Source organism: Anas platyrhynchos, chromosome 7, assembly GCF_047663525.1.
Source record: "Anas platyrhynchos isolate ZD024472 breed Pekin duck chromosome 7, IASCAAS_PekinDuck_T2T, whole genome shotgun sequence".
NCBI lineage: Eukaryota > Metazoa > Chordata > Aves > Anseriformes > Anatidae > Anas > Anas platyrhynchos.
The window spans coordinates 38,675,623-38,697,916 of record NC_092593.1 but is presented as its reverse complement, the minus strand read 5'-3'; the positions used below and the strand labels follow the sequence as shown (position 1 = coordinate 38,697,916).

Sequence of the window (22,294 nt, the reverse complement as noted above, 5' to 3'; positions counted from 1 at the left end):
TACCACCAGCAGAGCCACCCGATTTATGTCAGTGACAAGCTGTGAGGGCCCATGGTCGTTAGAAATGGTAAACCAATGCTTGTGGGCAACAGAGATGAGGTTCCCAGACAAAGCCTGCAAGCAAATGACTTCACAAACTCAGCAGCGTATTTTCTTTGCGTTCTTCACACTGAAGTTTTCTCCAGTTTACTGCCTATAAAACAGGAAGCAAATAGGTAAGTCATGTGTGCATATGAGCAAAGTTAGTACCTTGCTTATCCCTAAAACTTCAGCAGAAGACAGAATTCTTCAGAGACAATAGCACTGAGGGGAGCCACAAATGTTCTCCTAATGCTGAGATGCTGGAGGGGCCCTTTGCAGTTGATTTAGATGCCTCTTATTCCATACTTTTTTTTAGTATGTAAAAGCTTTATAATCTCATAGCAAATATATTGCTCATGAAAGCGAGAATACAAGGGTATCAGCCTGACCTGCACAGCCTGGGAGTGAACTGAAACAGAAAACAAACGGATGCTTGAGACCATCATTGAGATTTTTTCAGCAGATTAGTCTGCTGTTAGGTAAATGCTGACTAAATATAGCGTGCTGAGGGAATGTTTTTAGCTCTTTGAACTGTATGTTCAGAAGGCCAAGCTGATAAAACCATCTATTGCTGATTTTACTCATTAGCAAGAGCTTGCCTTTTTTTTTTTCAGTTGCTATACACTTGCCAGATTCCAACTCTTTGAGCTGAAATTTTCCATATCAGGTGCCTGCACTTAAAGAAGAAAAAACAATTAAGACGTATCAGAATAATTCAGCAGTTTGAAGAGCAGAGCTGGGAAAAAGTAAGTTGCTTTGCTAACATGTAAGCATTCTCCTGACCTCTCTTCAAAAAACATAATTGCAGGTGAGGGCCTACACTTTGAGTGCCTGACTTGGCAGGCCTTGACCTTACCCAAGCACATTTGAGTGTCCAGCATTTTCATATGGGGAGAGATGTATCACTCAAGCTCACCTCAGCTCAGTTTAAATGTGAGCAGTGTGCGCTGTTCTTGCAAGTTGCCTTTTCTCAGAGCAGACAGGGGGAGCAGTCAGTTGCAGAAAGCTTCTAAGAACCAGGCCCCAGAACACCTGTCTTTTCTCTCTCCAAATTTTTTCTATTGAACAAAAAGTATTACACATATAGTCACGAGACAAATTCCCTACTGATGTTAAACAGCTGCCCGTGACCAGAAAGCCCGAAGGAGAGAATCTCTGATGCCCTTCCTTCCCTGCAGACTTCAAAGTCCAGAGACATGTAACAATATTCTTGCCAAAGATGAACAGCAACACAAGGGACTAGGAAGGGAAAGATCAGCTCTCCTAATCTTTGTGCTGTAGCAAGCCCAGCAGAAGCTGAGTGTGTCAAGAAACAGAGTGAGTAAGCAGTAAGTGGGTGGTTCAATATGTTCATTTTCCTCCACTATTTCCATTTCAAGTGTCAGCTTCCCAAAATGTATTTAATTTGTACTATAAATTTTGATTCCAAAAGTCTTGCCATGCTGTTCAACAAAACAGTCTGCACATACACATGTAAGAGGAAATATTGCACAAAACCCTAATGACAGCAAGGGCCTTTGTATGAAATCTGTTGCAGCTCCATTTGCTTCCAGATCTGAAATCAAGTGGCAAAGTTTTTGGCTGGGTGGATCTAATGGCAAGTGAGAAGCAATCTCCCTACCCAGTCTGTACCAACCTTCATCCAGCAACAGCAGCAGATCGCTTACAATGTTGACAAAGAATTTTCTGTGGGCTCTTAATCACTGATGGAGCCTTTATCATAATAATATCCTTCTGAGTCCTCAGTGCAGCCCAGTGTTACGTTACTCCAACATACCGCTGTGTTTATTTTACCATTTGCATATCCAAATACAACTGGGTTGATGGAAATATGGAAATGCATTTCTGGAAATTGCCTTCAGCGTAACTTGCAACACTCAAAGAAGGGCTCCTTGTTGCGAGAGTCTTATGACAGCCACCCCCGTGTCCCCAAAAGAACTGACACCACCTGTAAAAGCTCTCTCCCTGCTACCAGGGCAGCATCTCACCAGCCCCAGCTATCTCGGCAATGGCCATGAATGACCGAGGGAAAAGAATTTAAGTGAGGGAAAGGGTCTGCACCCTGCGGAGCAAAAGAAAAGCCCAGAGGAGAGCAGAAGGAAGCATACCACACCCAGTAAAGGAACTCAGTTGGAGATGCTGCTAAATGGTACCCCACACACGTCATGTCCAACTCAGCACACCTTCCTCGAAGCCAGACAGCAATGCAGACATTTCCCTTTGCAGCCCAGGGCGCCTGCCACAGGCTGGTCCTACATCTGCAAGCCACAGATATCTACTTATGGAAGCAGACAGGCCCAAGTGGGATCTCTGCAGAAGTCCCAGTACGCTAGGCCTTTTCTTCAACCAAAGCTTCAAGAGGTTCAGGTTGGCACGCCAGGCACCAAACTCTTCCCTTCATCTAGCAGGAGATAAAGCTACCACTGCCAACCAGTTCCCAACGAAGCACTGTGAAGACTTCCCACAGCTGTACAACAACCCCCTTTCCAGTAGGGATTTTGTAACACTACAGGAAGGGGCCATGACTTCTGTAATTCACGCCATTGAAAAAAAAAAATAAGAACTAAGAATTGTAACCAAGAGTAAAGCAACATTTAGCAGAAGGCAGGAAACTTACTGGTCCAGGCTCAGAATGCACGCCTACTGTGATAGTAAAGAAAATAAATCCCTAATGATAGGGATTTGCAGGTCCTGCAAAGAGATGGGCCGGGGGAAGAAGTGGCACAGAAACAGAAGGCAGTGCAGGCCAAGACCTCTCTGATTCAGACACGGCTCTCGGATCTGAAGATCTGCTCAACCAACCCTTTTCTTCTGGAGCATTACCGAGCAAGGTGGTGAATGCCAAAGTAAAGCCACCAATTTTCTCACCAGGACACAGGACAGTATGTTCTCCTCCCAGACCAGCAGGGGACAGGGAGGATCTGCTTCCCTGCCAGTGATGCTGGAATGCTGCCCAAGGAGCAGAGCGCTGTTAGGATGAACTGCTGTCCCATAATAAAGGTTTCATTAGCATCCCCCTTTACCTTTATAACACACAACCTAAGGACACTGAAGGTTTCTAGAAGATCTTCGCTGCTAGCACTGCACTAAGTTTTCTACTGAACCTTGAGTCTTTTGTATCAACCAGTTTCTGTTTTACAATGCCCACAAATGGAGAAATCTACAGGGTCTGCATGGTGGCAGCTGCTGTTTAACTGTAGTCAGCAATTATCCCATTACTATACCTTAATCATTAATGTTGGTAAAAGTTTTTTGTCCCAGCGCTTACAAGATCCTTATCAGCAAGGCATCTGTTAAGGTGGTTTACAGTACAGGTTTTGACATCTCCACTAGTCAGAGACCTCAGCTCTTTGCAGGCCAGCTGTCTGCTGAAGTATACGCTCAGATACAACTTCCTTACATGATGAACCTCTGGCCTGAGGCTGAAAAAGTTCATCTTGGTGAAAATATTACCAGCTGCTCAGAACTCCACTTTCTGATAAGCTGCAAAACAGCTCCTCTTGACACCTCACCCTTTTTATCCTGTTTGCATGAAAATTGGACAAAGACGTATAATGGCAATCGGTACAGAGATGAGCCAAATAATTCAGTTCTCAAAGAGATTTTACTATAATTCAGATCATTTCCTATTGCTCATTTCCAAAATATATGCCACTTCACAAAATCAAGTTATTGTCTACAAGGCCACAAGTGTCACATTCCTTAACCACGACTGACCCTGAATTTTTCAAATGCACTAAATTGTGAGTTTAGAAGCTGTCTGCAGACCCCAGGGTGTGCACCGAAACAAAGCAGGAAATTTGTTTCTCTTAGAAATAAGAGCTAAGTAACTTTTAGTAAGCCTGAATTTCCTGTTCCGTGCCTAAAACCCTCATACTCACTGAAAAATAGCTGAGGTTGATACAAGCATTCTAGTTGTTATATTTTCAGTTAAGTCCCTTGCCCACTGCAAAGGCTCACAAAAAGCTTAGGGATACCCCGCCCTTGTGGTGATGCTACACTAAACTATACCAAATGCCTTCTGCATCTCTTCTTTCCGTTTAGGAGCGGGAGGCCTGAGTATGCCTTGGAAGCTGGGCCAAAGTGCCTTATGCAGTCCATGTACGCAAATTGTCATCATTTGCGTGGTGTCTGCACTCTTCACATTCATTCATGCACAGGCTCCTCCGAAACCACCCGGCTTTGGACGTGCAAAGAATCGTGAACAGAACCTGCTGCACATGGGCTCGCAAGGCTCCAAGCCAAGCTCTGACCCAAGTGACGCAAACCACGCTTTCGGATTGTGCAACATTTCACAGTTCTATTTTCTGTTAAATCACTTGTTTCTGTTAATATCGGAGAAGGGCTAGGCAAATGCAGCTGCTTGTTTTTAAATCTAAATGCATTCATTTTTAAATGAATGTTTGTGTACAGCAGATCAATTTTGCACCCTTTCTTCATTTACTGCACATCTCAAGTCATCATACACAGAAAACAGCTTCACTGGCTACATATAGCACACATTCAGCAAATTCACACAGTGTTTTGTTTGTTTTTCCCCCCTGCAAGTATTAACTCACTCAAATCAATTCAGTTTTCACTAGAGCATATAATTTACTTCTTACCCTCAGAATAACCGACTTCTTGCAAATACATGCAAGACCAAGAATATGAAATTGCATATATATTCACATATATATTTATAATCTTAATGACAGAAAATTTGTATATCTTCTGTTGTGTCTGTTTACATCCTTAAGGTCACTTTTCTGGCCAATCAAGAAAAATACCAACCCAAAAATGAGTTTCACAAAGACAAAGCTAAATGATATATTGGGATTACAATGCAACTACTCACGCTCCTTTTATAAAATTACCTTTCCCCCTATGACAAATACGAAGTGAGTTATCCCATCTCTGTTACTTGCCCTTTCTGGAAGGGACTGCATACAACGGGGGGTTCTTTGTATTTGAAATGTATATACACAAACTCTTTAAGTCACAGGGAGCACTCATATGGGTCAGCAACAACACAGCTTTACTGAACACAAGGAGTTTTTGCTGCTGATGGCATACATCAGAGCTGTCTTTACTATTTCCAGCAAAAGTAAATTATACATCACCTTTTAAAATCTTTTAACACCCAATTTTTGCTCATATTAACAGAAGATGCAGCACAAAAGGCTAAGATCTGCATTCAGTGTTAAGAGTGTAGATCCTGCATCAAAGAAATACAGTTTTTATGTTCTTGAAACATTCACCAGGGAGCAGAGAAGTCTGTGCTTGTAACATGACGCATCATGACATTAGAGCCACATACTTAACGAAACACTCCAACACGATAGTTGCACAGAATTTGGCTCAGTACATATCTAAAACAAATTTAGATTTAGCGACCCAATGATGATGCATCCATTTGGACAAGCGATGTTTTGCTCCCTGTAATTGAAAAAGCTGCCTTCATTAACATTTTCAAAGCCTCATCCACAAGTTTGCAGCAAATACAGGAAGACATTATCTGGTGCAGTTAATTTTATTTTGCTGTGATTTACAACACAAATTCAGTGGGAGGTCAGCTGGCTGACAGTGAGTGCAAAGAACGGCGCCACGTGTACAAGTGATGCTTTAGAAGTCCATTTCCGTGATTATAATGAATAATCCAAGGGAAAAGCTTCTCATTTCTCAAAGCAATCTAGTCTATGTCGTGTACACTGTACTAGAATATACTAAGCTTCTGTCTACATTATATGAATTGCTTGGATATTTATAAAAGCACTGAAGTTATTTTTGTATTTACAGATTAGCTCCTTTATGTGTCAAAGAGCGTTTTCTTCTTTGCATATCCCTGACGCACAGCTGCAACAAGCTTTGGATCTGTATGGTACCAGCATATCAAAAGAGAAGTGTTATTTGGGAGATCTGTACTGCTTCCATCTTATAACACAGCCACCTCTCAGAAAAGTTTACCTACTCCAGATTTATCCACTAAATCAACTGTTTATAGAAACTTAAGTAGTAGCAATGGAAGTTAGTATTCCAGGTGTAGCTTTCTTTCCAAGGCCCACATAGCAAATTCTCCTTGCTCAGCACTACCAAAACCTCTGCTGTCACAGAGGAGCCAGGCACCCAAAACAGGGGCATGGAGAGACCTAGCATCAGTCCCAAAAACGTGGCACAGTGGGAAGCACTAAGGAAGCCATGTCCAAAGTCTCTGAACTCATTATTCCTTAAAAATAAAGCACATTATTGAGAGTGATGAGGAGACAACATCACTTCAGTGAGTGGATCCAGCAGTTTCTTCCACAGTTAGTTACCCTGAGGTTGCTTCAGCACAGTATCAGTTATCCTTCACTGATGCCAGAAAAAAAATAATCCCTTAAATCCATTGTCTAATTCATCTTGATCAAAATACATGATGTTAAAGCACTCTAACAAAGCCCATCTAATCATTTAAACACCTTCCTTGGATTAACAGTCCCAAAGGCAAACTTTTGCTTAATAAAAGTATTTTAACACTGACAACATCCATAAAAAGCCCGAAGGAGTTCATTTATAAAACAAGCCTGCAATTATCTCTACTTCCCATTTGCACAGGAAAATTGACAAAATGAAGACAGGAAGAAGAAATAGTAATCAATCCACCAGCTTTGAGACCTTTCTAAACTTCAGAAGAATCGTTGAGACGGCATTTAGGGGAAGGTCCCACCCTGCACATGGCCTGGTCAATCCCTCTAAAAAACAGAACTAAAGAAAAGGGAGCAAAGGGTTTTCACTGGTATTGACAGGAAAAACTGAGAAAAAAAAAGGAAGTTCTTTGTGTTTTCAATTAATTGGCTTTTTCATAATATTTTACCATGGTTTGATTAGCTAAAACACATCTTAACCCAATTGCAACTGTGTAAGACAACTACTGCCTGCATCTAAACTTACTGTACCCAAATCATTTCCATCTGGTAGGGAAAGAATTATCAGTAAACTAACCCAAGGGAGAGAGCTTGCTCTAAACCATCACATTCTGTTAAATTAACGGTCATGCTAGTCAGGAAAGCATTACAATGAAAAGCAATATTTAAAGTATTTACAATACTGCTTTATAAATAAACACTGCTTTACAGTAGGAAGTAAATTTTGCCTCCAACATGTTGTAGATTACAGGGAAAAAAAATGAAAGCTTCCTTAATTTGGAACCAGAAGACTGTCCCAAAACATTCTGCAGTAATATGTTGCCTAACAAAGATGTAATAAAAATATTTACAGATGCAGCTAATAATACAAGGCTAGGATCATCTGAAAACAGATATGCTAAAACAAAGCAGCTGGAGGGGCAGTGAACGAAAGGACACTTCATCACAAACTCTGCAGAGAGGCCCAACATCGCAACCCTGCAGGGAGAAGAACATGAGGGCAATTGGGATGGTCACTGTAAGACAGCAAAAAATAAATTAACATTAGGAAGATAAGAAATGACACTTCTGCATAAACATCCTCTGAAAATTAGAGGTGGAAGTCACATAAGTAACTCTGTTCAAGGCTTTGAGGAATGAACACATCGTCCCCTACCATTACCTGCAGCTCCACAAAACACCCCCAACCTCCCTGTCCTTCTTAGCTTACAGCCACAAGCCCCCACCCCTGAGATGCAGGAGCTGCTCCTCGAATACCCTCTACTCCCCACCAGGACCCCTCACACCCAGCCACAGCACAAGGCCACCAGCAGGACCCGAGCACCAGCCACAGACCCCCAGCTCTTCCCCCACCTCCCCACCCAAACGTGGAGCTGCCGGGGCTCCTTGAAGAGTTACCAGCGCTGTAACAGCCACCCCTGTGTGAGCCAACAACAAGTTTGGAAGGATGGGGACTGTCACAAAGAGCATTCCTAAGTGGGCCTTGCTTCTTCACACACCCTGGTAAAAAAAAAAAAAAAAAAAAAAGCACAGAACATTATGTAATATGCATCCTGCAGAGCTTCTTACATCACCCAAGTATGGTAATTTGGTTGTTACAGGTGAGAAAAATGTTTCCAAAAATTAAACAGAACTCAGTTTACTCCAAAAATTTGCAACTAGAAATTGCAGATTGGATTTCAGAATTTCTTCTTGGCCTTAAATAACGTGCTGTTCTATTGAAAAAAAATCAGTAATAGGAAATTACTTATGCATAAATGGACAAAACAAAATGAGAGCTTGTACATGCAAAAACACTCACAAATGAGTTACAGGAAGAAATTAAATCAGGCTGAATTGCAGAATTTTCAGTTCTCACTGCTATGTTAAACTGCAACCTCCAGAGCTCAGTTTTGATTTTCTTAAAAGAGATGTTGCAAGTGTGCAGGTGTGTGTGGGCTCACATGTCTCTGCATGCTGACCTACTGTGAACATATAAACCTCATGTGTGACTCTTCACTCCCCCTTTCACACATCCCAGTGACTCCAGGCAGTGTAGCCAGACAGTACACTTCCTAGCCCTGTCCTAGGGCTTTTCACATACCCTTACAACTTTTAATGAGATGATTTTTCAATGAGATGTTGCTTAGATGGGACAACCCGCTAAAATAAAGGTTTTTGAGGAGACCAGATTCTCTTATAAACTAAAGAATCCTTGAAGAATAAAATGCGTTACAATTCATACAGTCAAATCTAGCAACAAACAGGTTTCTGTCCAGGTAGCCAATATATAACATGCAGGAATACCCCGTTTGGTGGCTGACACCAAGCACTTCTCTTGGTGGTCCCCTCCTGTGGGAGGAGGAGGTTTGGTTGTGCTGAAAGTCCCCTGAGTTTCACAGGATGGGAAAGGAATACACCTTTTCTCTAGAAACACACACGTAAAAGTATTTTGCAGAAGCAGCAGGAATCGCTGTTCCACAGACAGCAGACTTGCTTTCCCATGAATGTAACGTTATAATAACATATATACTATTTGAAAAATTAAAGAGCTACAAAGATTGTGAGTGGGATAATAACTTGCTGAATTTTGGTAACAATAGCCTCAAAGAAATAATATTTTTGTTTGGCTGCAGAAGTGATCATTCCAAAATCCCTTTCAATTTGTATCCAAAGTACACTTATGAAAGTTGATTTCCCCCCATAAAAACTGCAGGTTGAGGTTTTTCATCACTTGTCAAACATTCAAATAACTCATTACGTTGTTCAATCAGTCCAGGTCTTGCCATTGTTTTACAGAAAACAGCTTAACATAAAACTACTTCCATCTTTCAGTTACTTTCCTCATCTACTTAAGCATGGATAACTGAAATCTCATCTGCAGTCTCACTAAGCAGGCCTTGTATTTTTCTTTACAGTCAGAAATTATTATTTATAGGTCCTATAAAATACAACATTATTTGGAGTATTTTTTTCCCAAAATAAACAAAGTCCAAAAGGAATGTGGAAAGACAACTAAAATCATCTTTCCTACAACTCTGCAGGGACAGAGGGAAAAAAAAAAAAAAAAAAAGAACTGATGGGCAACACTGATTCCCTACACTGCAGCAGGAGGTCTTGATTTCAGGAACCAGTAATCAAGAAAATGTCTGTGAAATGTCTTCTCTCTCTCGTTTCCATCCTTCACTCAGGCAGTTTTCCACATATCTGCAGAAGCTCTCTTCCTCACAGAGGGAAGGATTTTACACCGGCATCGAAGTTTGTTTAAAAAAAGAGGGGGAAAGAAAGGCTTTCTATAAAAGCAAACTGAGTAATCAAAATTTGAGAAATAGAATTGAAACCAAAGGACAGCAAAACAATTGGTTCTCCAAGTTAAGGATTCTCGAAAGGCCAAGAAATTAAGTTTCCAGCAAGGCCTCTGCCAACAGTTTTTTAGGGCCTGTCTGGATCGTCACACTGCCACACTATATGCTGCAGGTCCAGGAGAAGAGGGGGAAGCCCAGAGGGAAGGTATCCAGCATGAGGAGAACATACAAATTCCAGCAGAGCTGACCAAATCCCAAAGTGAAATTGTTTCAGCCTTGCCAGAAAAGAAAATAAATTATATATATATATAGAGAGAGAGATATAAAAGTTATTTCCAGTAACTCACTCCAGTGAAGTTATAGAAAACAATGAAACTAGGGGAAAAAAAATCATTATTCCCCTGAAAAGGGAAAAATTTAGGGAACAAATGATTCCACCAGTCTGGAAAAATAAGAAACTTAAATAGCTTTAGGACACAGTCCAGCAAAATGTGAAAAACTGAATACATACCAGGATCAGCATCCAAGGCTTTGCAGCTTTTCATGTTAGTTGAGAAAGTAATGAATACACTCTTCATCCTTACATGCAAATAGGATGGATCATTTGCAGAAAGATAACAGGACATACATTCTAAGATTTTAAACCAGCTGTTGCTATAAGAGTAGCCAGCAATTCGACGCACAAGCAATATTTATCGTATTTATGAGGAGGTGTTAGCATTTACATCAACATAATTGAAGTTACTGTGAAGGGAGCGAAGCTTCCCCCCAGTCACGCAGGGTGGACATCCTAGCCAGGCTGGGGCTGTGCCCACAAAGCCTGGCACGACAGACACAGCGTGCTCTCTTACCTCACTGTTAACAGGCCCAACAGAGAAATCTGACATCCTCAAAGTTGGATGGAGTCAAAAAATTCATTTAGTCTCTAACACAGTGGTTTAAAAGTCTCATCCTTCCAGAGAGGGATACTCCATCTCAAATACTCCCTTCTTGTTCAAGGAAATAATCTTTGCTGTCTTTTTCTGTGTTATCTCGTTTCCTTCTCCAACCCTCATTTTTAAAATCAGTGCTGCAGCTATTCTGCTTCTTGGGAAGCAGATCTCTGTCACACACACACACACACCCCACAACTTTTACTGCATGATGTTCCTGTAGATGTTATGATTAGAGAGTCTCTCTGTCTTCCTATCTGATCATCAAAGTTAAATGCCCACAAACTATTTTATCTTCTTTATCCAGTGCCTTGGTTTTTTCATCCCCAAAAACACAAAGCATAAGGAGAAAAAAAAAAAAAAAAAACAAAAACTCTGAAATTGTTACAAAAGCCAAAAACTCACCACAAAGTTATTGTGGCAACAAAAAAAAACACAGCTTTAAACACTATGAAGGTAAACAAAGTAAATCAACTTCTTCATGATCCCAAGTTAGTTTTCATGCAGAAACAGTCACTCCACGTTTTGAAGTCTTGGGACACCAGTAGAGTCTACTAAGGAAACAGAAATCATAGCTCTGTACTTCGTCACATAAAACAGCTTAAAGAAATATGAAAATACGATTTAAAAGATGAACATTAATGCTAAAGCCTGTTGACAACAGGCTATTGTCATTCTTACCAGCTCAGTGATGACAAAGTAGAGAAGCCTGCAACAGTCTTTAAGCCCAAGTGAACCACCCCTGTATGCTTTGACAAGCCCTGATCCCCTAACTATGGCACAAGGTGGTCTCAGGCAGAACCCCAAAAGCACCAGAGTACCTGAATTACCACCTAGCTTTGAACTATGCCAGGATAGTGCAGAAATAAGACTTATTAACTAAATGCATAAAACCAAAACGTGTTACCAAGAGCTGAACCATCACCAGCAAGGAGTCAAAATGATTGTGGACTAAAATCACTATTTTTTCCTGAAAGTTTTCAAAAGGGATTTAATCTGGACTTTTACGTGTTGTTTTTACATCTTTAGCTAATTGTCCTCCTATTTGCCAAGAATCCCCCACTGAAGGCAAAGCTAAAAATCAAAAGCAATGGGCAGATTCTGAGTTGCCAGTAACAAGGCTGTGGGGGGTATCGAATCAGGGGGACCAGTGTTGATCAACACAGGGATCAAACACAGTGTTGATCAAACAGATATCAGTTGATCAACGCCGCAGTGCCTTGACCAGCGCAGTCATTTGGAGAGCAGTCAGCGTACTTGCTGTAGTCTCAAAGTAGCGTAGATGGCATTCCAGCATACAAGGTAAAAAAAACATTACCACACAGACAAAAGCTTGCTGATGTATGATTTTGTTTGACAACATAATTAATGATCTTCATCATTTACTGATGACCATTTTCCTTCCAATAAAATGAAGTGTCCTATTTTTAGGCAGTAAGATAAGACTAAAAATAGAAAAGAGCAGCAGCATTTGGCTGTAAAAATGAGATAAAGCACATATTTAAAAACAGCTGACAAATTCCAGAAAAGGTCCGAAATATTTAGCCAAGGCCTTATTAAATCACGCTGTCAGCTTTCTCCCACTGCGCCTGGGTTGTCCGCACCCAGCCTGTTTCCTCAACCCAGCAGATACAGCCAGTGATGCCAACCCCCTCTGCTCTGACTTCACACAACAGAAAGCACGACAAACACAAACTTACACACAGATGATCCTTTCTTATGGCGGGGGGGGGTAAGGGGGAGAACCTGCAGGAGAAATACTAATCAAGAAATTGAACAGGATTCGTGACATACTTCCCCCTTCCCTATGCCCCAGCCCAACAGCAGTATTTTACAGGGCCGTCACAACCTTTGTAATCTGCGTTAACAGATACTTCTCTATCAAACGGGCCTCCACCTGCCTCAGAACTGCTAGCAGGCACCTACTGCTCTACCCCCCTCATTTGCCCATCCTTCAAGGGAAAACACACTTCTCCAGAAGATGACATTACTATTCTGCACCTCTGTGTGTTTCACCAACACCGTGTTCAAAACCTCCTCTCCTTTAGCTCCAAGCAGACACTGTAGAAATAAGCACAAGCTGCATCTTCTCCAGCAGGACATTTACATAGGACTGCGGCAAAGGTCCTTGCAGTTAACAACTCTCTGCAGGCTCTGATTTCTGGCCAGGATCACAGATCACAGAATTTCTAGGTTGGAAGAGACCTCAAGATCATCGAGTCCAACCTCTAACCTAACACTAACAGTCCCCACTAAACCATATCCCTAAGCTCTACATCTAAACGTCTTTTGAAGACTTCCAGGGATGGTGACTCCACCACTTCCCTGGGCAGCCCGTTCCAGTGCCTCACAACCCTTTCAGTAAAGAAATTCTTCCTAACAACTAACCTAAAGCTCCCCTGGCGTAACTTTAGCCCATTCCCCCTCGTCCTGTCACCAGGCACATGGGAGAACAGGCCAACCCCCACCTCTCTACAGCCTCCTTTAATGTACTTATACAGAGCGATAAGGTCACCCCTGAGCCTCCTCTTCTCTAGGCTGAACAAGCCCAGCTCCTTCAGCCGCTCCTCATAGGACTTGCTCTCCAGGGGCCAAATAGTCCCTCCCCTAGAAGCCCACTATCGCACTGTGCACAATCTAAAGAGCAGATCAGAATGATGCCCCAGGCTGTTCTCCTCCAACTCCTTGAATGCTTCCAGATAGGACTATAGGCAGGCCAATTTCTCTTCTTGCTTTTCACACCTCCCAGAACAAAGTACAGCAGTGTCTTCAGGAAGAAGGCACTCAGACACATCTGCAAAACCAGATATGAATCCATCATCATAATGAATCACTTAAGTAGCAGCTAGGCATGGCTGGAAGGGACCTGCTGGGAGAGACAGCAGTAAACTTTTCATATAGTCCACAAACCCTACAGAGGAAGAAAACAGGAGTACGGAGCAGTCAACAGCAAAGGAGGCATTAATCATTGTTATCACTGGAAACACCAAGAAGCTTATCTTTAGAGTTAAACAACCATTTGAGAGGAGTAGCAATACGCTCTGCTGTATTGCCTGGATTCTTTTACTGCTATTGATCACTAAATCATCACAGAAAGCGAGAAAAGCTTGGCATCTGTTGGTTGTTAGGGACTCATCTGACATCATTAGAAGCTCATTTAAAAGCTCTGTAATATGTGCAGCCATCTCAGGTCCTTCCAGAAGGATGTTTAATGCATCCCTGATGTGTGGAGTCTTAAATGCTGCTGAAGCTGGCTTCTCCAGCCTTTTCTAGAAGAGATTTAAAATCATAATAGCAGTGGAACTGCCACTATCAATACAGCAATGTGACAAACACCCTGAATACTTTGTCAACGTAGAAAATTCTTTTATACAGCAACCAATACACAGTGGCAAAGCCCTGAAAACAAAACAAAACAAAAAAAGCATTTTCATAAACTTGGAAGAGGGAGGAAATCAGTTGCCTACTATCTGGAAGCAGGGTAAAATCTGTTGTAAAGATAAATGAGTAGCCGAGATTCCTAATTGAGAAGTAACTGGTGATATCAAGCTATACAAACACACAGCAAATGTACACCTTTTCTACAATATTTTTCTCTTTCCTACCATTTATCCCCATATTTACATTCATCCATTAATTACTGCATAGGAGCATAATAAGCCAAAAGGGCTATGTAACGTTATACCCAAACATAGCCCACAGATTCAGCTATGAACCTGTAACTGGAAATAAAGCTAGTTCCTGAAGAGAAAATGCGCTATTAACAACCCCTAAAAATACAGAAAGGAATCACAATCAACTCCTAAAAATATGAGTTCATGTACTGTTGTATTAATTCAACAGTGCACTTAACACTCTTTACACACAGTCAAGAAGATTCAAGAGTAATTTCCACTGTCCAAACCACAAATTAGTGTTATTTTCTATAGGGTCATTCATTGTTCCTATCCTAAAAGATGGCATTCCTTTACAACCGCCAATATTCAGCACTCGTGCAGATCAGCATTTGCTTCTGATGCCGGCAGTTTTGCCAAAAACTTCTGAAGTAGTCTTTTGTATCTAAATGCACTACAGATGAAATCCTCCTCTGATGCAACAGGCCTAAGGAAAAATAAATCAAGTCTCAGGACTACAACACCTCCAGGCAAGCAATTCTGCTGGCATGAGAGTGCTCAGGATTGCAGTTTGTCACAGCAGCACGATACAGCCAGCATCGCTTCCTACTCAGAGCAATGTGCACAGCAGCTTTCTGCAGAAAGTGCCAGCTCAGACTGGAAGTAAGCACAGCAGTTTTCAAGCAAACCCACTGTGCTATGGGAGCGACATCTGTGCTTCTGCATTCTCTGGCTCTTCTGGCGCTCATTTCAGAGGCACTTCTCCACCTTGCAAGAAAAGGTCCCTTGGTATTTGTCCACACAAGCTTACTTTCAATAAGGACTAAAGCAAATGGCTGTGTAGATAACCTGGTACCACCTTGAATTTTAGCTAACTCCTGATGAATATCTCATTTTAAAATTGAGAGTGGTCCATACACTTTTTTTTTTTTTTTCCAAAATCCTTCTTGAATAAACCATTGTGACTTGTATTTACAGTAGGCCAAAAAGTAGCAGATAACTCCTAACAAGCACTTGCAATATGGGAAAGTTATTTGGCAGTGAAAATCACATTTTGCACTCTTACAAATATACCTCTGCTGCAATATTCAAATTATGCTCTTTTTTTTTTTTTTTTTTTTTTTCTCCTTTGAAGAGAACATGCATTTCACAATAACTACAAAGTTTAGCTCCTGGGTTCACTAGAGTAAGCAACATAACCATCTCCCACTGCTATGCCTGTGTAACACTGCAAAATCTAGCCTAAAAATTCAACATAACAATCTGTGAACTACGTAGGCATGCAAAGTATGCACAATACATAGGTAGATGGACAGAAAGATAATAAACTGAGCAAGTGGAGCTATGTTCTTTTGAATATTCAGCCTATCTAAACCTGTAAATACTTCATTGTTTTCCTTGATATTTGGAGAACTGTGTAATATGTGCTCCTGGCTGTCATACACCACAATCCAAGTTAAAGGCATTCTGCAGTCCCTGAGTAGGTGTACAGATAGCTAACAGAGCAAATGACATTGCAAATGAAATAAAGAGTTTGGGGTTACACCGCTGCTAAACCACATAAATGGTCTGTCTTTGCAGGGTCATGTCTTTTGTCTTACAATGACTCAAACAAGAAAGGAAATGCTGCAACCTTTTACGTGAGAAAGCTCATCTTTCCTCTCCTCTCCCTGTGAATGGAACACTGTGCCCACACTGTTCCTTTCAAATCCTCAAATTTCTGAAAGTGATGCCAAATGCACTTGCAGTGGGATAAAGCTCAGTTTATTCAAGCTGAGAGCCGAGTATCTTTGGGGAAGTTAAAAGCTGGTCTGAAGGAAATGTGCAGTTCTCTTTCTACAGAGAAGGGATACTTGGAAGACAGCAGCTACATGTCAATTTTCTAAAGCTAAGAAAATGTATGGTCCTTTCCTATTTGGATGCATTACCAGCTACTGGTAGTGGATCAGAACGTAGTCCTAAAGCCGTGCATGTTACCTCACAGACCTCACATCCTGATTCTCTGAAAAGCTGCAGCAAAATCTCTCCCTTCTTTAGACATCTTCAGCACTGTGCACATCCCTGCCAACAAGGTGCAGCTTTCTGGCACCTCCTTTACTTTGCCTTGCTCTGCCATTTCACTGCCTTTTGTGCTCCTCTTCATTCCTCCCTGAGCTCATCTCTTTCTGAGAAATGTGGCCATCTTCCCAACACCAGTTCCCATCTAAATGGAAGTCAAGGCATTCGCCCTCAAAACAGCAAACTCTTTAGACAAAGGGACAGTCCCCTCAATGCCACTCCAACAGTCACAGAGCTCTGCATTTCACATCGCTTGAGACATAGCTATGGTGAAAGATGCTGCATCTGCTGGAAGCCAACAGTTTTTGGACTGGACTATGCTCAGGAGCAGAATATAACATAGTGTAAGTAATATATAATGGCTTGGGGAAAAAAAAAAAAAAAAAAAAAAAAAAAAGCAACTCTTCAAAGTCAGGAGGCATTGCTGCCAAGAACACTCCTACTTCTGGTGACCAAGGACACTGGGAAAACATTCAGCAGTCAGTTAACAGGCTTTAATTTGATCTCAGTGAGATCTGGCTCAGTCCCTTGAAATGAACTACTTGCCCATAAAGATGTTGAAAAAAACAGTATGGAATGTAAATAGATTTGTTACCAGGCATTCTATGTGCATACCACAACAATACTGCCAAGAAAGTAACTTCAGGCAAGCGCATTTGTTTACTAAGTTGCTTCTACCTTTTTTCCCTCTACTCTAAATTATTTATTGTGTTTCTAATAGAAGCAACCATTATCTGGAAACAATCCCCTAAAATCCATTCTTCATCAGTTTAAACTGACGCAGTTTTGCCAGAAAACTTAGTCCAGCTCCAAGTAGGATCACCATAACAAAAAGTACATTTTCAGTTTTTATGAACTAGAGGAAGAACATTCAAAGCCAAGTAACTGGGTACAGTGATTGGATAGCAATATTGCAAAAGCTCAGCCAATCCATTCTAGAACTATGACAGTGTGAAAACTGCCTCTGATTTCATAGACTGCAAAATCACGTGTGTACTCAAAATCTGCATCGCTTTAGGGAGCAAATGCCACAGCAAATCATAACACTGGGAAGGGAATCACAAGCTATATATATGGTATGACTTGCATTTTCAGATTATACACAAGCACAACCCATTTCACATGAGATTAGAAGGCTACATCCACATTTCCCAGAGCCCCTTTGCATTTAGCACAGCATCAAGGTTTGGGCGTTACACGCGGAGTGAGGCCAACCCCAGCACAGCTCCCACTGAAGGCTGCACAGCTTCCAGGCAGGCTCTGGGACAGGGCTCTGTCGACTGCAAAACACAACACGTACAAAAAGTGGGTTTCGTCTGTTTAATTAATTCCAGTGTCTATGTTTTAGCCAGTGCTCACAGGATTTTTTGTTATTTATATCAGGTAGCCTGGAGGTGTGTCATACTCCAATGGAATATAATCCTCTTATTAAGCTAGTACATTTATTAAATTAATTTCATAAAGCTCCTACATAACCTCATTGAGAAAAAGATGAGAGATCTTACAGTAATTCATTCACAGTACTGTCCCCTGATAGCTCTGACTTCCAGAGATCAGCAGTCACTCCAGCCAAACAAAATGCAACTTCTAATCAGATATTCATGAAAATTGTTATAAAATTAAATTATATGAACAAAGCAGATAAATTCATACAGCTCTTCCAAATAAAAGTACAGCTTGTAAAAAAATGTAATGCAAGTACCCAGAAATCACCCACAGTTGAGTTGCCTATACTGCATTTTACAAGCTTCTTACAAGAAAACAACATTAAGTAAAACACAATGCTTTTTATATTTCTGTTCAAATAGCAACAGTAGGATAAGACTGTCAGAATCCAAGAAGAATATTCTCTTTTCACACTTCATTGAATCAACTCCCTTTTTTGGTTGTTTGTTTTGTGTTTGTTTTTTTTTCCCCAATGCTATCTGAAAGAGCCGAAGAAGATATACCTTTTTTTAATTTATAGTTAAAACAGATCCACGATTCATCAGCACTGCCTAATGAATTAAAAACATGCTACGCCTGCAGCTAAAATACACTATTGTTATAAATGGCTAATTACATCTTCCACTGCAGGATCACTGCTCAACGTGACTTGACACTTTGGGTCCAAAAACTCATAAACCATGAGCACTGCACTTCGTCTGATCCTTGACTTACCTGAAAGGTATGTAACTGAGAAGGCAGGTCCATGCTGAATAGATATCAGACATTCACAAGTTGTATCCAAGCTACCAAAACAAACTTTCAGTGAACAAAAAGGATTTGGGAAACCTAATTGTCTAACATCCTAATTATCTACCATCTGTAGTTGTTCACAGGTATGCAAATCAATACATGACAATTATGCAGTACTCAAACTGATTTCCCCTCTCTATGAATCCTCCAACAAGGTACTGGGCAGAAAAAACTTGCTCCCTCCACCCCTTGAAGAAGTACCAAAGCAGCATGATATAGGTCAATCAGGAGAGATAAGACCTAACAAGACCTAAAGAGAACCTCCTAGGAATAATCAGTATGAATGCAATTAATGCTTGCTCTGAGTTATATAAGCTCAGGATCCTCTCTTTTCCTATCTCCTTAGAGCTGTTTTTGCCAGGATTATCAAAGATGCAACATGTATGTTACTACTCCCCGAAGCATGCAACTCAGAAAGAGAATCAAACCTTCACAGTGTATGTTCACAGCTAGAATTTATTCACGTATTTATTTAAGCCCTCTCAGTGCACTAGCAAGGTAGTGATACATGTACTTTGATGTCAGTTAGCTTCCGGACTTTGATCTACCTTCAGACAGGCATGTCACAATAAAATCATCTGACACATACTGCCCCAAATAATCCCCAAACTAATTTTCTTGGTTTAAGTGGCTCTGGAACAGGAGTAGTGTATCTCATTGTACCTCCAGTAAGTTATTTAAATAAGCCTGTACATACCCTTAATGGTCAGAGATTTCCGGCTTAATAAAAACGTGAGTTAACAATGTGCTGAGACTTAAGGAAGACACAACTGTAATCTCAATTTAAACGTGTTTCGGGGACTCAGTAACTATTACAACAAATTTCTTAAATGAAAATTCCCCCAGAGACAGTATTGTGCATAAGCAGGCTTCAAAACCGGAAGTGTTTACGATACAGAAAGAATTAAAAGCAATGCTTCAATGGTAAATACTCTCATACACCAACATGTCTCATACAAATACATGTTTTCAGAACATTTTAATATCCAATTAACATATTTAGCCTTTTGCAGAAGTTAAAATTCATCACAAAAAAAAAAAAAAAAAGTTTCTTAACTTTAATGCATGACAAAACCTCCAGGTCATATTGGCTAAAGGGAAAAAAGTAAAATACAAGTGTATAAATATTTCAATTAATCATCATTCTCCATTCTTTAATAAAATCATCAAGGTATACCAAAAAAACTACACCTACCAGCTGCTTCCTGGAAAGAAAAAACAGACTAATTAGGTTTGCAAGCATGATCGGTTCGATGTTTCGCCACAGAGGATGCATTATTGGTTCTACAATAATTACTTGCATTTTCACATTTTCTCTCTCCTTCCCTGCAGCAAATGGACTACTATTAACTCAAATAAAACATTTTCTTACAGGTGTAGTTGATCTCATTGGAACTACAAGAAAAAAAAAAAATCAATAAAAGAGTATTATAACTATTATAGGATTTGCATCTCAGCATATATATGACAACTTGGTTCTGTTAACTAAGCTGCTGAACATATTTGCAAAACCGTAGAAAACATTCCTCTGCTGCTGCCCTACCACCAGTGCCATCACTCTAAGAGAACATTATTCCTAAACAATTACATAATTCTACATAATAGTCTTTGTGCACACAACATACTTCAAAGGCAAACCAAACCTTATCACCATCCTCATCTCTCCTTCCTGACAATAACAGCCTGCTATCTCTTCCCCAGGAAATCCAGCAAATAACTTCCCCAAAAGACCTGCCAGAACTTGCGTGTGCAGCTCACCGGGCCAGCTGAGTTGCAGTTGCTGGCATCCTTCTGAAAGGACATTGTCCCACCAATCTGACAAATGTCACCTTTAGAGACTTTTAGTGGAAGGCATTTAAATAATCTTGACTATTATGATCTTGTATGGAAAGGCACAACAAACACTGTGCTACTATTCATTTCTCTCCATGTTTAATGAGACTGTGCATTACATTAGGTACCACATCAAACTAACTGACAAGCAAATCACTGGACAGTTTACTGTCAACTTCAGAGAAATTCACTACAAGTTTTCATACAAGCAGTTTGCCCTGGATGCTTGTGTTGTTTGTTTATTTTAAAAGCACTAACTAAAGTCCACTTGTGGATAACTAAAGGCTCTCATCGATTTTTAAGGGACTTTTAGCCAGGCCTCAGGCTCTCCTCCAGTGGAAATTAATCTAAAGAGCAATTTACTTGTGTGTAGAGATGGCTGGAAATCACATTTATTGTATTCAAAAAAAAATAAAAACAAAAAACTGTCAAAGTCTAAATGAAACATGAAAGACTTCAAGAAATAGAAAGCAAAGAAACCTTCACCTACTAATCATAGACTGACTGGGGTACAAGGTTCTTACGAAAATGCTCAGCAGCAAGTATAAGCAACTCTGGGCGTGCACAACAGAAATATATCTGTACGAAACTTTTCTGATAAAACGTAAATCCTGAAAAGCCAGCGGCGCATAAGAAGGTAGCAGAGCCCCCAAGACAGCTTCATGGGGCTCCTGCACCTAAAATCCTGCCTGAATCCCATTTTATACACTTAAATCTTTGTTAAATTCTTTGTATACATTGTTACAGAAAGTCATTGCTAATTTGACTCTAAGAACTCCACAGGACCTAAATCCTGCTCACTACAATGTTGTTATCTTAGTCACAGTGATACTTGACCTACCAAGATTGTTTGGCTTTGAAGGAAGGGGCAGGGGTCAAGCCCAGTCTGAAATGCCCATGGGCCTCGACCAGAAAGCATCACAGCAAGAAATGCAACAGTCCCATGGCATCGCTAGAGATGGAGTAGCTTTTTCTGACTTCTAGATGTAATTCATTTGGCAAAAGCAGGTCTACAACCAGCATAGTTTCTGATTTAAGTGCATGTTTATGAAAAAGCAGCGGTGCATGGAATCCAGGTGCAGTGTTATGAAAATATTACAAGGATTACAGCCAGCTATGTCTTTGCAATCCAAAAAATTCTAAACTACTAATTAACAAAAGATTCTTTTTAATAAATTATTCCACTAGCAATAGCAGAAAACATTCTTTTGTGTGTCTTAGCAGTGCATCTAAATTTCTCCTTACCAGGTTAGGTAAAGGTCAATCCCTACGGGTATCCCAGCTACAGGAGTATATGCACGCATAGGCACACAAGAAACGAAGTACAAAGCAATCAATCCTCTGCTGCAGCTTCCCAAAGCTCAACAGCTTGTAGTTTAGGGACTTTGTAAGCCAGATGCTTTTGGTGCTTTGTGAAGCTCTCCTTCATCAATTTATCATTTTGAATCTGCTTGAACCCGTTTACATTTCTGACTGCCACAGCTTTCTGTGGCTGTTAAGTGCACGATTTAATTACATGCTGTGTCAGAAAATACTTTCATTTACTTCAAACCTACTGCTATGTAGCTATTGCTAGCTTTTCCCTACTTCATTTTCTGCGAAGAAGGAATAACAGCTCCATGTTACTCTTTCCACAATGTTTGGGAATTTGCACAGATCTTAAATACCACCCACCAGGTGCCTTTTTCCAGACTGATTTAACATATCTCTTGTTCGGTAGCAGTCTTTCTACAAGTAGGCTGGGCATATCATTCTTCCATCTAGTTGCAAGCTTACACAGCAAAACACTACCTAAGTTACTGCAGAATCATCACAGTCCTGAACAACTCCACTGTCTTCCAAAAAAAACAACGTTATATAGCCATGGTGCA

General features: G+C 40.6%; 1 protein-coding gene and 1 long non-coding RNA gene across 5 annotated transcripts in view; both read right to left on the bottom strand.

Moving 5' to 3' along the window:
• The window catches only part of PLCL1 (phospholipase C like 1 (inactive)), a 181,701-nt gene that overhangs the window by 155,429 nt on the left and 3,978 nt on the right, over positions 1 to 22,294 (bottom strand). The window lies entirely within an intron of this gene.
• LOC119717459 (uncharacterized) lies at positions 4,921 to 9,534 on the bottom strand. Of its 2 annotated transcripts, none has more exons than XR_005267017.2 (3): positions 8,064 to 9,534; positions 7,863 to 7,964; positions 4,921 to 7,480 (listed from the first exon to the last, which is right to left on the bottom strand). It is a non-coding gene; the product is annotated as an uncharacterized lncRNA (long non-coding RNA). The 2 variants fall into 2 exon arrangements; XR_005267018.2 differs by having other exon boundaries at positions 4,921 to 7,442; positions 8,064 to 9,529.